This window comes from Dioscorea cayenensis, chromosome 9 (genome assembly GCF_009730915.1).
Source record: "Dioscorea cayenensis subsp. rotundata cultivar TDr96_F1 chromosome 9, TDr96_F1_v2_PseudoChromosome.rev07_lg8_w22 25.fasta, whole genome shotgun sequence".
Taxonomy (NCBI): domain Eukaryota; kingdom Viridiplantae; phylum Streptophyta; class Magnoliopsida; order Dioscoreales; family Dioscoreaceae; genus Dioscorea; species Dioscorea cayenensis.
This window is the reverse complement of record NC_052479.1, coordinates 22785346-22795941: the sequence shown is the minus strand read 5'-3', so window position 1 is coordinate 22795941 and position 10596 is coordinate 22785346. Positions and strand designations below refer to the sequence as shown.

At 38.3% G+C, this 10596-nt stretch overlaps 1 non-coding gene across 1 annotated transcript; it reads right to left on the bottom strand.

The window, feature by feature from the left end:
* Positions 1-3831: 3831 nt before the first annotated feature.
* LOC120269595 lies at positions 3832-3938 on the bottom strand. Its single transcript, XR_005539242.1, has one exon. It is a non-coding gene; the product is annotated as a small nucleolar RNA R71 (small nucleolar RNA).
* Positions 3939-10596: the final 6658 nt, after the last annotated feature.

Here is a 10596-nt window from a genome sequence, read left to right as displayed (position 1 = left end):
CACTCTTGATTCCTGGTTGAGATAGTGGAGTCGGCTTAGATGTTAGAAAATTTTCTAGAAAGCCTTTTGCTTTCCTTTTTCCAAATTTCATGGTAGAATTTAACTCTTGTTCTTCAACCTCTTCTACTTCTTCATATGCTTCTTTAACTAATTCCTTCTCTTTTGATTTGGAAGATGTGGAGTTAATGATATACTCTTTGATGCATTCCTAAACATCAGGAGGGACTTTCCCACAAGGAAGTATGTTGCCACTTTTTCTGGCTAAATGTTCATTCATTCTATAAATTCCCTCTCCTTGATGTTTTTCCCCTCAATAGAGGCAATGGTAAACCTTTGTTCCTTTATCATTAATATATGATGTGAAGTGCTCCCATGCCAGATCGGTCTTAGAACGAACATTACCACTTGAGGCTAATGATTGCACATTATTTGTCTCCATGGACTACTTATATATCTGAAAAACAAACCACATCTACTTATAATCATGTATCTTTGAGGAACAAAGCAAAAGCATAGGATACAAACACCAAAAATATAATGTCATGCCAATTTGCATGAGTTCCATCAACATAATAGCAAACATAAAAATTAACGAGACCATATAATGTTTAATGTTAATCACTAATGAGTTCCATCAATGAGTTCAATAAAAATTAAATCTTTAATGCTTATCTTGCCTCTTTGTTTCAGTACTCTCTTTAACTTCCATGAAAGACCATATAATGTTTAGATATACATAAATAATTTTTGCCAATTTAATATCATATGTTTTTTTTAATCATCAATTTCAAATCATACATATCTATAATATAGTTAATGAAAAATTTTTAAAATTAATGAGGGTCTGAGATATAATAATCATGATTTTTCAAATAAACTTTCAATATATGTGATTGATAGAGATATTTTTATGAATCTTATGATTGAGTTTACTATGAATTAATTTGTTCAGCCCCATCTTATTAATTAAAATCTATCTCTTAAATTATCATTAGCGATTAATCATAATTTAAGCCACACTACACATTCTACAAACTTCTAATGCATAATAAAAAAATATAAAAATAGATGATGGGCAGTGAACCATTGATGAACTCCCATAAAAAAATAAAAAAATATAAAATAGATGCTTCTCATGGTCACTGGGGTGCTTGACGTGAAGAAGAGCCAGTGCTTGACGTGAAGGATAGTCAATACTTGACCCGTGGTGCTGCTGCTTGACGGGATTGGGATGGAGATTCGGTGCTTGATTAGTAAGAGAGATCCAGTGGTGCTTGATAAGTGTTTGTGTGATAAGAATGTGAAGTGTTCTTTCCTTATGATGAGCATTACTTTTATCGAGTTTTAACACTAATATGTGTGTATTTATGTCACTTTCATGCATATAGGGTTGTGAAGCCGAATCTTAGAGAAAGAAGCCAATGTATATCGTGAGTGCACCATTTGGAGGAAATCTTAAGAAGGTTCAAATGCGAAAACATAAGTCGGGTTCAAGATGCTAGAATGTGTACCAACCTCCTTGTATTCAAGCTACCATAATGATTTGGAAGGGCACAAAGGCAGTCACATTCTAAGTATTCCGGCTTGTGCATGTGTAACAAGATCTCCAACAACTCGGCCGTTCGTTGAAGAAGCAAAGCGATCTACGACATAAACGTGTGCCCGTTTACGTTACCTCGATAAAAGCATGGTTTTGAGATTGTTTCGGACCGGTATTGTAGCAGGGCACTGTAGCAACAATGTAGTAAAATACTATAGTAAGTACTGTTCACAGCCGGCCGAAGGAGTTGGCCATAGAAGCCACACGGGCATGTGGAAATTCCACATGCCCGTGCGTTAATTCCACAAGGGCCGTGTGAAATATTCACAGGGGCGTGTGGATTCCCGATTCCAGCCCTTTAAAAGTCGATTTCAGCCCCGATTTCAGCATTCTTTTCTCCATCTTTTCCCTAACTTGAGAGAGGGCTATGGCTAGGGTTTTGAGAGGTATTGGCTAGGGATTAGGAGAGGTTCTAGGGCTCTGACATCGCGCTTCGTTTGGAATAAGGTTAGTGGGAGAGCTTTCGTCGGCACCGATCCGGCGAGGTGTATCCTAGGCCGGACAAAGGGACCTTTGGATGAGTAGAGGACTCTCCATAAGACCATCGTCACGACTATCGAGAGGGTTTTCTTTGGATTCATTGCTTTGACATTCGATTTCATTGATTTTAATTAGTTCCATGGAGAGCTAAACCCCAAGTCCGTACTTGGATTGTGAACACTAGGATGTATTCGTTTCATTGAACCTTGTTATTATGCTTTCATTAATTGATGTTTTTATTGAGTTCCAATCTTAAATGCATTGATTATATCAGTACTCCCTTAGAGTCACACTAGGGTTGAGAGTTCTTGTTGGTAACCATTGTTAGTGAGTGACATACCACGAGAGTTAGATAAAGCTAGATTGGAGAGGGTTGAGAGGGTGAGTCGAGAGATAGCGGAGCGTTCCCTTTCCCTCTGGTGTGATTTATTCTACTTTCAATTCCTCGAGTTCTTTGCGGTCATAGTAGAGTGAATGGGCTAAGGGATGACCTTCCGCTAGGGCTTACTTGCGAGTGCAATGGAGTGAAGCGTTGAAGTGATTTTAGCAAATAGGGCTTAATTGGTGGCTAGGGACCTTCCGCCTAGACCAAAGGATTAGGTCTACATATAGGAAGAGGATTTATCACTTAGAATCCCTAGAACTCATTACAATTCTATACGAGTGCGATATTGAGAGATTGTTCAATTTCTCCTCCAGGACATGTATAGGGTTAGACATGGTTGACCTTATATTTGGGACCATGTATTAAAGGATCTCCACGACTCATTAATGTATTAGTTAGGAATCCTAATAGAGGGTTTTTGCACTTGAAATGATTATCCTAGGCGGATCAATATCCGAGTACCCCATTTATATCGATTGCCTTACCTCTCCTTTACTTGTGCTCTCTCTCTTGTCACTTTTACTTTTGTTTGCATTACATCTTGTTACACAAATCATTGTTCATATTTCACTTAGTTAAGAAAAAATTTAATTATTTTTACTCCCTATTCCATGTGGATACGATACCCACTCAACTGGGATTTTATTACTTCGGCAAACCCGTGCACTTGCGAGACATACACAAGGGGCGTTGTCAAGTTTTTACCGTCGTTGCCGGGGAATAGGCGCTTAGAGATACTTTGCACTTTGTTTTCTTAGCTATTCATTAATTCATTCTATTTCACATCTTCTTTTCTATCATCATTCTGATTTGTTTTCTTTCTTTTTGCACAGCTCCAGGTTCATGACCCGATGGAACCCCTCAATATTGATTGAAGGAGATCCTGAGCTCGAACGTATACTTAGAAGAAAAGGGAAAGAACCTGTACAAGAACAGTCTAATCTAGTTGATTTGGAAAGTTGAAGGGTCAGATAATATGGCTGGACAAAATGAGCAATAGAGGACATTATCTGATTATGCCAGACCATCAGTATTGGGGACACAATCGAGTATTGTGCGTCCCCCGATTACAGCTCAGAACTTTGAGCTGAAGCTGCCATTCATCCACATGTTGCAACAATCCGCATGGTTCAATGGTTTGGCCGATGAGGATCCAAACAGTCATATAGAGAACTTTCTCGAGGTTTGTGATATGCTCAAGATAAACGGGGTGACGAATGATGCCATCAAGTTGAGAGCCTTCCCATTTTTCTTAAAGGGGAGAGTGAAACAGTGGTTACACTCATTACCTAGAGCATCAATTACCACATGGGAGGAGATGGTAGAAGCTTTTCTTGCCCGTTATTTTCCTCACGAAAAATCTGCAAAGCTTAGGAATGAGATCTCACCATTTGTACAGTCGGAATTGGAGTCTCTATTTGAGACATGGGAAAGGTTCAAGGAGCTCTTGAGAAAGTGTTCTTAACACGGATTCGAGGAGTAGATGATTGTTCAGACCTTATACAACGGGTTGAATCTGAGCACAAGGCAACTCTTGGATACGGCAGTAGGAGATACCTTAGGTAGCAAGACCCCCGGTAAGGCCCGTCAATGACAAGGTCCCCTTGCGTATATCATGCAAGTGCACGGGTTTGTCGAAGTAATAATCCCGGGTGAGCGGGGTCGAATCCACAGGGAGTAGGAAGTGAAAATACTTAATTTGATTCTTAGCTATATGGAATATCAACAGTGATAAGTGTGAAAATGATTCAATTCTCAACAATAAAAGCAACAAATAGGAGAGCAAAAGTAAAGAAGAGGGTAAGGCAATCGATAAAGATGGGGTACTCGGATAATGCTTCACCTAGGATAATCGCTTCAAGTGCAAGAACCCTCTATTATGCTTCCTAATCAATGCAATGGTTAGTCGTGGAAATCCTTACATACATAGTCCCAAATCTAAGGTCAACTATGCCTAACTCTATACATGTCCCGGAGGAGAAATCGAAAAATCTCAACACCTCGTACTCGCATAGAGTTGCAATGAGCGCTAGGGATTCCAAGTGATAAATCTCTTCCTAATTATAGACCTAACCCTTTGGTCCAGGTGGAAGGTCCCTAACCACGATTAAGCCCTAGATACTAAGATCACCTCAACACTTCACTCTGTTGTACGCGTAACTAAGCCCAAGTGGAGGTTCATCCATTAGATCATTTACTCTATTATGACCGCAAAGAACTCGAGGAATGGAGGTAGAATCTATCATGTCGGAGGAGAAAGGGGACGCTCCTGTACCTCTCGACTCACCCTCTCAACCCTCTCCAACCTACTTTTGTCTAACGCTCGTGGTGTGTCACTCACTCACAAGGTTACCAACAAGAACTCTCAACCCTAGCGTCACTCTAGGGGAAATGTTCATACAATCAAGCATTCAAGGTTGGAACTCACAATAAACATCAATTAATTGAAAGCATAATAAAGAGATTCAATAAAACAAATACATCCTAGGGTTCACAAATACCCAAGTACCCACTAGGGGTTTACCTCTCCATAGAGCTAAGTACAATCAAAGAAATAGAATGTAAAAGCAATGAATCCATAAAGAAACCCTCTCGATAGTCGTGTCGATGGTCTTGTGGAAAGTCCTCTACTGTCAGTCCAAGGATTCCCTCGTCCCAGGTATAGGATACGCCCGACTGAAGCTCCCCTACCAACCTTCTTCCCTCGGGAAACGACGATGTCGGAGTCGTAGAACCTCTCTAAAAACCTTGGCCAATACCCCTCGAAACCCCTAGCCAAGCCCTCTCGCAAGTTGGGGAAAAAGATGGAGAAAAAGAATACCAAAAATCGGGGCTGATTCGGCTTTAAATAGGGCGACTACACGGGCGTGGATGTTCCACGCGCCCGTGAGGAATTTCAACACGGGCTTGGATAATTTCCACACGCCCGTGTGGATTCTCTGTTTCTCTGGTTTCTCGGCCGGATGTGAGCAGTCTTTGCTACGATGCATGCTACATTGTTGCTACATTGCTCTGCTACAGTATCCGGCCTGAATAGCTTCCCGAATCCATACTTTCATCGAGGTAATGCAAACAGGCACACGTTCAAGTCATGGATCACTTGCTTCTTCAATGGTAGATAAGTTGGTGGAGCTCTTGTTCTGTGTACATAAGTCGGAATGCTCGAGTGTGACTGCCTTTGTGCCCCTCCAAATGGATGTGCCAAACTCAAATACGAGGAGGTTGGCACACACTCTAGCATCTCACACCCGACCTATGTCTTCGCGTTTGAATCTTAGCAAGATTTCTTCCAAAATCGGTGCATTGTGATCCACATTGTCTTCTTTCCTTCATAATCGGGCGCCACAACCCCACCCGCACGAAAGTAACATAAAAAAACACATATTAGTATAAAAAAACCCGAGAAAAGTAATGCTCAACATAAGGAATGAACGCCAGCATTCATATCGGACAAGCACTTATCAAACTCCCCCACACTTAAGCTTTTGCTTGTCCTCAAGCAAACATTAAAACATTTTTGTGCATTAATGAAGAAAAATATTGAAAAGTGCTTGGCCTTAGGTTCACCAAGGTATACAAAGAAAGCATTCTACAAGTAAGGAAAAATTTCAACACTAAATACGAAAAAAATCAATTCTCTAGCTAAAAAAACTTGAATAAAAAAGGACAACAAACCCAAATTTCGTGTATGTGTGTGAACTCACTCAAAACAACCCAAGGTATACTCCTCAATGTTTTAAGTGCAAGGGACTTATTTATCTACACTCGAACTCGGCTCGGTCACAGTCGAGCCGAGCTCGAGCTCGAGTAGCTCGAGTAGTCGAGCTAGCCGAGTTCGAGAATTGTGATACTTGGCTCGAGTGCTCGCGAGCCTAATCGAGCATGTATGTATATATATAATATTAGATTTATTTGATAAAAATGAAGGGGAAAAACTTTCGAGCTCGAGCTCGAGCATAATGTTTATGGTTATTTTTAACTTTTTCGAGCTTAATCGAGCGAGATCGAGTAGCTCGATTTGTGTACCGAGTCGAGCTTGAGCTATAAAATATACTTGATCGAGCTCGAGCCGAATATCGAGTACCGAATTTTCAGTCGAGCTCGAGCTTAAGCTTGCTACTGCTCGGCTCGAACTTGATCGATTACACCCCTAGCCACAAACATGGGAGACGACATTTAATTAGACACTAGCACAAAATGAGTGCTTGTGCAAATGTGATTTTTAGTGATGCTGGTAAAAGGATAAATCTTGTTTGGCACTAGACTAGTCACTAGGTCACATCTCATGTGGGTGGGCTTGCTTAAGGGGAAAAATTGTAATGCTATGTGATTTTGGATTGGAAAAAAATTTAAAAACAAGAATGATGTAAGAAAAATGAAAAAAATACATGGGAGCCAAAGCGGTTTGGTTCAAGTGATTAGGGTACTAAAAATTAGTATCTCAACGTAACACTTTGTCATTTTTTTCAAAAAAAAATACAGGGAGTTTATGTCTAATTGGAAAAATAACAAAGGGTTATGTTATTTTTCTCTTTAATTAATAATTTTAATGTTTATATGTTTTAAATATGTCTCAATGAATAATAAAGAAAAATCAAACTCTAACTATAATTAATAAGAAAATTTAGGATTTTAAAATATATTGGAGGGAAAAAAACATTTAGTACAATGTTTTAGAGAAAAGTACCAATGAAAATTTGGCTTTTCTCTGTATTCTTTTCAATTTTTTATTTTTACATATTTCTTTTATTTATAAATTCAAAAGAAAATAAAATTGCCAAATTACTTAAATGAATGCTAACCGCGCCTCAATTAGGAGCAAGCATCAGGATTGATCTCACTCAATAAATAAAGTGAGCTATCGTTCTTTACTAATGTGACCTAGTGACTAGTCTAGTGCTAAAATAAGATTTATCCTTTTACCAGCATCACTAAAAATCACATTTGCGCAAGCACTCATTTTGTACTAGTGTCCGATTAAAATGTCATCTCCCATGTTTGTGGCAATCCCAATGCCAAGAGTTCTTCAAGTGAGTATTCTTGATATTTTAGTAAAATACTAGCACTAAAAGGACTACAATGGGAAAAATATTTCAAAAAAATAATAAATTCAAGTCATAGGGACTAAATGGTCAGAAGGAAAGTATTCAAGGGCTTTTGACTAAATTTATCCAACATTTTATTAAATAAATTACCTCAAAAAATAATTTTTTTTCAGTTGTTTTGAATATATCATGAATTTATTATTTATTATTTTTTTATTTTTTGTTTGATTTTTGAACATATAGCCCATTTATTGTACATATTGAGACAATAACATAAATGGGAAACATTAACCTCATGTGATCAGTGGACTTTTTCCTACCAAAGTTCCCTTTTACTGTTAAATTCTTTTATTTTATTTTTTCTAATATTACTCTATTTTTAATTTCTAAATAATATTTTAAATTAAAAAAAATTATAATCAATTCAAAATATATACTAGATATCTGTTATAGATTTATGTAAACATCTATAAAGTTTAATTACAACCATGTTTTTAACCCTCAAATAAAACACCTCAAATTTATTTCACCAATTTTACAAGATTTAATTATCTGAATATTTATAAATTATTAATACTAAAAACAAGAAAAATAATTTTAAATATATTTTGTCTTAACATTAAGTAGATAGAATTTCAAGTAAAAACTTTAGCGAAAATTACTAAAACCTCCACACACACACACACACACACACACACACACACACACACATATATGCATTCTCATGGTATCATCATCTGATTTTTTTAATTTACTTTTTAATTCTTATTTATTTTGAAATTTTTTTTTCTATACATTCTCCAACTATCAATATTTTAATTGAATATCAAAAATAGCCATAGCATATTATGACTGAAAAATAGCCTGGCACGGGCAAGAGGCACAAGGTGACACTAACATGCCATCTTAAGCACCAAAGGATGAGTAAACACTCCTTATACATAGACATAACCATGATGACGTAAGGCTGAGAGTGCCAATAAAAGAAAGAAAAGTTATTTATAAGTCTCTACAAAGTCTCATTTTTCCTTTACAGTCTAACATTTGTACTTCCCATATAGTCTTTCTTTTTTACACAATGCCCTTTTCAATCCTTGCCGTGACATTTGTTAGTCTTTTTTCTTTGAAATGGCAAAAATGCCCCTCTATCCTCCGGCTCAGTCATATCACCTTTTTTGGTAGCATATCTTGAGAAGCTTCACCTGCCACCTCTTTTATTGAACTTCATCTTCATCCTCTGTCTCTTTTTCTTCTCCTCCTTGTCCTTGTCCTTCTTCTTTGCCTCCTTCTATTTGTCATTCAAGTAAGCAACATCTCCTTGTCGGGTAAACTTGTTTACTTCCTCTTTAGGGTTTTTTTTAACCTATGGGTTTTTACAATGTTTACGTAGGTGTTAGTCTTTATGGAGACATTTTGTGATGTGGCTCATTTTAAAGGCGAAGGACAGTTACTACAATTCATGGTCCTCACCGCATGGGATGTTGTCGTGGGCGAGATATGTGAGCGGTGGTCACTAGACGTTTCTCGGATAACTGTGAAGTTTGTGACACCTGACTCATATGGCACAGTTTGCCCAATGAGTCAGATCGCGGATTTCCAACGCATGTGCCACATTCACCACACTTTCAAGAAGAGTGTGGTGGATATCATCATTGAAGAAGTCAGTGGGGCAGCAGTTGCAAACATTAACAACTCTTTACCACCATCATAATTCACCAACAAAGATAATTCAAATAATGTTATGTGTCGTCTTGTGTAATATCACTACTTTGTTGTGTATTATACTTAATTCTTGTGTAATATCACTACTTTTCGTAGTATTCTATTTACTTCCTGTGTGTTATATGTGTATTATATGCATGTTCAGTGTATTATATTAATTTCCTATGTATTACTTTGTCTTTTATGTATATTGTTCTTGACTTGTTCCCATCTTTTGTCATGTGTTCACATCCGCAGGGAGTCAATCTCGGAAAGCATGAATGCGGACATGGAGACATTTCTGTCCCAACATCCTCCTGCAGGTGTGCTCAATATTGCTTCATGTTCACAAACATATGATGAATCGATTTTGCAAGTAGGATAATAGTTCGAGAATGTGGATAAGTTCAAAGATGCCTTGCATAGCCACGCAATACGGCACAATTTTGACTTCACATTAATAAAAAATGACAGACTTCTGTCAACTGTGAGGTGTGCTTCTCTGGATTGCCAGTGGCATGTCTATGCATCGAAAGAGAGGAACGATAAGACATTCTGAATGAAGACAATGCAAGCGACGTATAGTTGCAGTGGGGGCATCGGTACAACAGTCCACCTGAAAGCTAGTAAAAAGTGGGTCAATGACCGTATTATGTAGAGACTGAATGTACAACCATTGTATCGAGCCATCAACATACAGAAGGACATCCTACGGGAACACGGTGTTCGATTATCATATAAGCGTACATTGATGGGTAGGGAGGTCGCTCGGTCTGCCATTCACGGTAATGAGGTGGGCAGCTATGATTTGTTGTTTTGGTACACCGATAAGGTGGCGAAGATGAACCCGGAAGTATTGTCACGGTTGAGAACAACAGGGAGCGATTCAAACACGCTTTCTTCTCTTTTCGGCCTTCTTTGGTTGGTTTCGAACAGACGTGCAGACCATTGCTATTTGTTGACGGAACTCATTTGCTAGGTAAGTACGATGAGATTTTATTGGGGGCAACCGGCAAAGAAGGGAACGAGGGTATGTTCCATGTGGCATTTGCTATTATCGACAATAAAACCGATGATAATTGGACCTGGTTTCTCACTACACTCGGTAAGGCAATATATGGTGAAGACGACTACAGCGAAATTATTGCTTTCATATCGGATCAGTCGAAGGGACTAGTAAATGCCATCGCGAGAGCCTTCCTGTCATCGCCGCATGGTTTTTACCTATGACATTTGGAGGCCAACTTGATAAAAAGCGAACACTAAACTTGGCAAAATATTGCGAGAGCCATGTCGCGCTATGGTTGTCAAAATTGGTTACGCTTGCACAGAGAAAGAGTTTGATGATGCGGTTACTGAACTTGCGATGACATCACCGAATGCAC